We start from the raw sequence: 6,000 nt of genomic DNA, 5'->3' as shown, positions 1-6,000 counted from the left end.
TGGAGACACTGACCACACCTGAGATCACTGACAAGAATACTTGTTATCTGCTGTGAAGATTTACCAGCATCCCAGCAGTACCTCTAAACCCACTACATCTATCAGTCTCTAACCAACAACATCTAACAGTCTTTAACAATCAGTCTTTGGTCCAGGACAAAGTGGTCCAGCCATTGCAGTTCCAGAGGTCTATAAAAATAGCTTCAAGAACAGGCACTGCAACACTGCTGGTAAATGCACAAGGGTTAAGCTAGCTTCTGAACATCTTGATCAGCTTTAAGTAGTTTGGGTTTTTCACAAACCTGGGAACTCTGGACATCAGAGGGTGCTCCCCCATAGCACTATGTTTAATACTGAAAAAGGGCTCCTCCTGAAAATGATTCAGAGCAGGGTATGAAATGAAGCGTCTTCACAAGGGCTTCATTCTAGATGAGCCATTTAGGGAACCTAAAGCACCCTTGTTCCTAACTTCTGTGCAAACACTCTCCTGTAGCTCAAGACTGACAGTCTCACTGGTGTCAGCAGGCCACCAGGGTGCAGTTCCAGGCCCCCAGTCACCTTCACACACATGCCCTGTGAGTCCTGGGACCCTACAATGCTGAAAAGAGAGAGGAAACAGTTGCATACCTGCCATTCCTAGGCATCCCATCTCTTTCTGAAGCCACAGATTATGTTCAAAAACCTGGAAGAGAGCAATTATTATAAAAGCACTTTTCATAAATATCTATTATTGAACTTTTATGCTGAATTTATACTTCAATTACACAATTACACAGAAGCCTATCCTACAAAGCCTCGAGTGTCTCCAAAATTAACTATAAGAGACACAGCTTGGCTCTAGAGTTCTCCCACAGCTTGATAAGCAGTATGAGGCTCTGCTGCCCAGTGTGGATATGCACACTTGGGGCTCAAATTGTACTTACACTCCATATTATCAGGATGAGTCCCTGCACAATAGTGGAGCTGGGCTGGCTATTAGTTTACTTTCATTAAATAATCTTTCTTTGTCCTTTTCACAGGCCTATTTGAGGACACAGGAAAATCTGATCACTGGGAGGCAGCAGGAATGTGTCAATATGAGATATCAAGCCCAATGACATTACACTCATTTTTCCTCCAGAGAACTCCACAGAGCCTTTCAAAGGGGCCACATGCTAAAATTGCAGCTTGCAAGGCAATCTGTGACAGCCTCCTGCCTGTGCCTAGACACTGCGATAGAAATCACTGCTCAAAACATCAGTGGAAGAAACCAATGTTTTTAAGGAGTTTTGTTGCCCAGTGTTTTGATCAAGATGTAGTAGTCATACAAGCAAGTTCTTGTTTATCAAAGATTCTTCCTTGCAGGAGCTAATAGAGAGGTAGGGATGTGGGTAATCAACAGGGATCTAACTCAGCCTCATGACATCAGCCACATTCACTGTTTCTGTTTGCTACCAAGCACTGCATGTGAGTAATGTTAAATACTGACTTATGTCAACACCACGGTTACAGCACAGCATGTTAGGGGCAATTTTCTTCATTGTGTTCTTCTGGTAAAGTAATTTGGTGTGCTGTTTGTTGGTTTTGGGGAAGGTCCTGGGTTTGGGAGGGTTTTGTTTGTTTGTTTTCCTGCAATACTATTTCCTGTTTATTAGTCTTTCTGTAATCCTACCAACAAACTACATTTGTAACTCACTCTAATCCCCACTGTACAGTAAGGGCAAAAGATAACAATGTCAACACATTTTGAGATGGCTTGACAGACACAAACCTAGATAAGGAGAAAGAATGAACATAAAAGCTCCATCCTAAAAGCTACTGCACTCCTCACTGGAGACTGACACTACAGAGCCGAGGTGCTGTGACTAGATAAACACCAAGGGGCTCTGCTCAGAAGCACAGCAAAGCACAGACACAGCATCATTAGGGTTGGAAGGGAACTCTGGAGATCATCCAGCCCAATCCCCTGCCAAGGCAGGTGACAGGGACACCTCCAGGTGGGTCTGCAATGTGCCCAGAGAGGGAGACTCCAAGACCTCTTTGGGCAGCTGTCCCAATGCTCTGCCACCGTCAATGAAAAGAAGTTCTTCATGTTGAGGTGAAACTCCTTGTGTTTTACTTTATGGGCACTGCTCCTTGTCTTGTCCCCGGCTATCACTGAAAAGAGTCTGGCACCATCCTCTTGACGCCCACCTTTGAAATATTTCTATGTATTAACGAGATCCCCTCTCAGTTTTCTCTTCTATAGAATAAGCAGGCCCAGCTCCGCTAATCGCTTCTCGTAACGGAGATGTCCCACACCCCTCATCGCTTCCGTGGCCCTCTGCTGGACCCTCTCCAGCGTACTGAGGACCCTGTCCAGAACCTGTCGTCTGTCTCACCACGCCGGTGCCCGGCAGCTTCCCGGGCCGTTCTCCCAGCCGCAGTGCCGGGGAAGCGGCCGCTGCCGGGCCGGGTCCCGCTCCCGAGCACGGCCCGGCCGCGGGGGCTGCGGCACCGTCCCGCGGCCTGCCCGGAGCCCGGCACCGTCCCGCCGCGCCGGGGGCCGCTCACAGCCGCGCACCGCGGGCACCGCGCTTACCCCAGCCGCCGTCCGAGCGCAGGGCTGCCGGGCCGGGCCCCGCCCGGTGCCCGCTGCGAGGGGCTGAGCGGGCGCGGAGGGGAGCAGCGCCAGCAGCAGCCCGGCCAGCGGCCACCCCATGGCAGCGGGCGGACCCTCCGCGGGTGCGGACGGCGCCGCGGAGATTTCTCCAGGCGTTGCCCCGAATCAGGCCGGGCCTCAGCCGCTGCATCCACCCGCCATCGGTCTCCTCCCACCGCGGCGAGGGCGGAGGGGAGAGGGCCCCCGAGCAGCGGGACCTCCCCTCATGCCCGGCCCTCTCCTCGCCGCGGGCTGGGCCCGTACGATGGCGGCGGTGGAGGGCTGCCTGCGGGCCGTGGGGCTGCAGTTCTGGGCGGACTCGCTGCAGGCCCTGCCCGCGCTGCTGGCTCCCGCCGCGCTGCTGGGGCTGCTGCTGGGCGCCGCCGCCGCCGCCCTGCTCTGCCGCTGCGCGCTCGGGCCGCGCCGGGGCGGAGAGGTACGCGGGACCGGCGGGGACGGGGCGCGGGAGAACGGCTCGGGGGAGCAGGAGGGGTTTGCCGAGGTTTGAGGGCCCGGGAGGAGTCGCCTGCCGGCTTTGCCCGCTGCACGGGACAGCCGGGAACGGCTTTGCCCGCTGCACGGGACAGCCGCGGCTGCCTCGGGGCGAGCGGCGCGGCGCGGTGCGCGCTGCAGCGGGCGTGGGTGCAGAGCCCCGTAATTCCTGCCACGCCTCTGCTGGAAAAGATTTCACTACTTCCTTTTAAAAGTTGCTGAAAGAAGTGGACTAACTCTAAAAGGAGGCCGGTGAAAGTGTTGAAGTGTTCTGAGTGTTGTCCCCCTGCCTGTATCTCTAACATTTGTGACCTGCAAGTTGCCTCTTGCAACCGTCGCTTCGTGTACGAGGCAGTGTTGCTTTTGAGGATAATGGAAGATATACCTAGTTTGCAGAAGCTGTGTGAGATAATTGAAAATAAACGAGTAATTTTATTTCCAGAGTATTTTACAGACTTTACCAAAGTTCATGTTACAACACAGCACTGAGTATTAGTACTAACCCACTGCAATACCTTTGCACTGAGAGTATGCACATAGATACCTGAAGAAATAAAGGACCATGAGCACTGCTGATGGTTTGCTTGATGCCAAACTAACATGGTTTTCTAAAGTGTGCGATTTTGTTAATAACATACTTGCTATTCTCTTTTAAGTACTGTGGTTCCTATCTATTTCATAATGTTTCTTTGGACTCAAAGATTGTAGAAGGTGTAGCATGCACTCACTGAACCAGGCAGGCACCCATCTACCAGGCAGGTATATTTTCTGAGAATTGTTATTGATTTATGCTTTATTCTCCCATCCCACTTAGGCCCAGGCCATGCTGGACTGACAGGATGTAGCAGTGGTTGGTGTTGGCACAGCAGTGGGATTTGGAGTTCTGCAGAGTTCTGCCAGCCTGCAGGTGCAGGGTCTGGTCCAGCTTGGTTTATTACCATACCTTTTCTCAGCTATAACAGCTCTGCTGCATGTGTGTATCTGCTGGTGTTGATCATCATTAAACATGACATAGGAGACAAACTCTCTAGTTCCCAACTGCTTTTAAGTTGGAGGATTGAAGTTCTGTTTGAAGCCAGACATTAGTGTAGTAATGGAGGCACTTCAAATGCTGGATCAATGCATCCTGTGCAAGTACAAGCCCTTCTGATTCAAATCCTCATTTTCCATGCCTTAATGGGTATATCTTTATTGTACTGCCACTACCAACTCAAATGTAGTCATGTGCAATTTTTTCCTTTTTATCCTTTATGCCATATATGTCAATAGGGAATAGAAGCTGTCAGTTCTCCCTGGTCTGGATCTTCAGATGCATTTAGATGTTTAAATGCTAAAAAAATAATGCTGCTGCCCTAAAAGGGTTATTTCTTTTGAAGGAAAAATAAACTGCTTGCTGGTGCATACAGAGCACATTGCAGGGTGGGAAGGTTGCATCCTGTGGGTCTGATTTCCCCAATTGAACAGGACAACTTTAGGCTGTTCCTCCTTCCCACTATCTGCCCCAGCAATGCTATGGAGCAAGCAGGTGCTGAACTGCACATATTGCAGCCTTCTGTATCCAAAGTAAAAGCAGGGATAGCTTTCCTGAGTATATGTTCCATCCCACGCAGCTAAATTATCCTTAGTGTGTTAGCAGGGCAAGTACCTGGAGCCTGAAGCATCTTTAAGCACACTGTAAGCCAATACATTTGTCACTCAGCCCCAGTAAATCTCATTCAGCCCGAATTATAGCCTAAGTTATAATAATTACAACTATTTTATAGATCACAGCCTGAATCTGTGGGACTTGGATGCATGGAGGATGCATAACTCTCTTATTTGTTGGTTTGTACATAGGATACGCTGGGATAGTTTTAAGAAGAGCTCTTTACTGTGGTAACAAGTAAATTACAAGATTGCTGAGGGAGATTTTTTGCTGTTCTTTTCTCATCAGTAGATTTTGAGGAACCAGCGTCTGCACTTCAGCACATCTAAAAGGCTAACCCAAAAATATAATCTGAATTATTGCACCATCTAAGATGCAGAGAGGTGTCAGAGGCAAGTCATACAGGACTGAGTGTGTTCCAAAGCTGGGCTGTTCTCTGTGTTCTGGGCAAATGGACTGCTTTACCTACCAAATGGCCAAATCATTTATGGTGAACCTTTCCATAAGAGGGCAACATGCATAGTCACTGCAGCTGTATCATTAGTCTACATCCAGAAGTAGTCAGTGGATTGAAAACCTGAAAAAGAATTTTAAAAGTCATCCATGTAGTGTGGCTGCTATCTTTTGCTTCATTAAAAAAGAAAACAAACTTTGCAATGCTGTCTTTGGAGGGAGGCACATTAGTGTTGTTTTCTGATCTCTGTAGTGTGTAGGGCAGATCATGTGTAGCAGGGGGTTTCATTGCCACAGTATCTGTGTCCCTACCTGTGGCTTTTTGTGTTTGTGAAGTGATGGGCTGCTTTTGGGGAAGGAAGGTGATGAACATTTTCTGATAGTTACTTCTCCCTGGCAGGAACTTCCACACACATAAAGCTTCATTTAGGAAATTTGTCTTGTGGCCAGGGATAAATAATACTTGGCATTCTCTTTATTGCTGGTTATTATAGACAATTTTACTTAACTTGCTGTAATTGAGATGTTTGAGCTCAGACCATGAGGTTGACTACCAAGTCTGTAGTATGACATTTTGAGAGCAGATGGATTGATTTGACAGGTTCACGGCCTCTTAAAACATTTTTAGATTAAAATTCTACTCCTGGAATGGCAAATTTAAAAGTTCATTAATTTTAATTATTCCTTTCTGAATATGTAACATTTTCATCCATTTTTAGAGTGTATTTTTCCAAAATTTTCAACTAATACTGGAATAATTCTCATGATGGAGACATGAATGTATCCAGGC

This window comes from Ammospiza caudacuta, chromosome 4 (genome assembly GCF_027887145.1).
Source record: "Ammospiza caudacuta isolate bAmmCau1 chromosome 4, bAmmCau1.pri, whole genome shotgun sequence".
NCBI classification, from domain to species: domain Eukaryota; kingdom Metazoa; phylum Chordata; class Aves; order Passeriformes; family Passerellidae; genus Ammospiza; species Ammospiza caudacuta.
Note: the sequence above shows the minus strand (reverse complement) of the source record.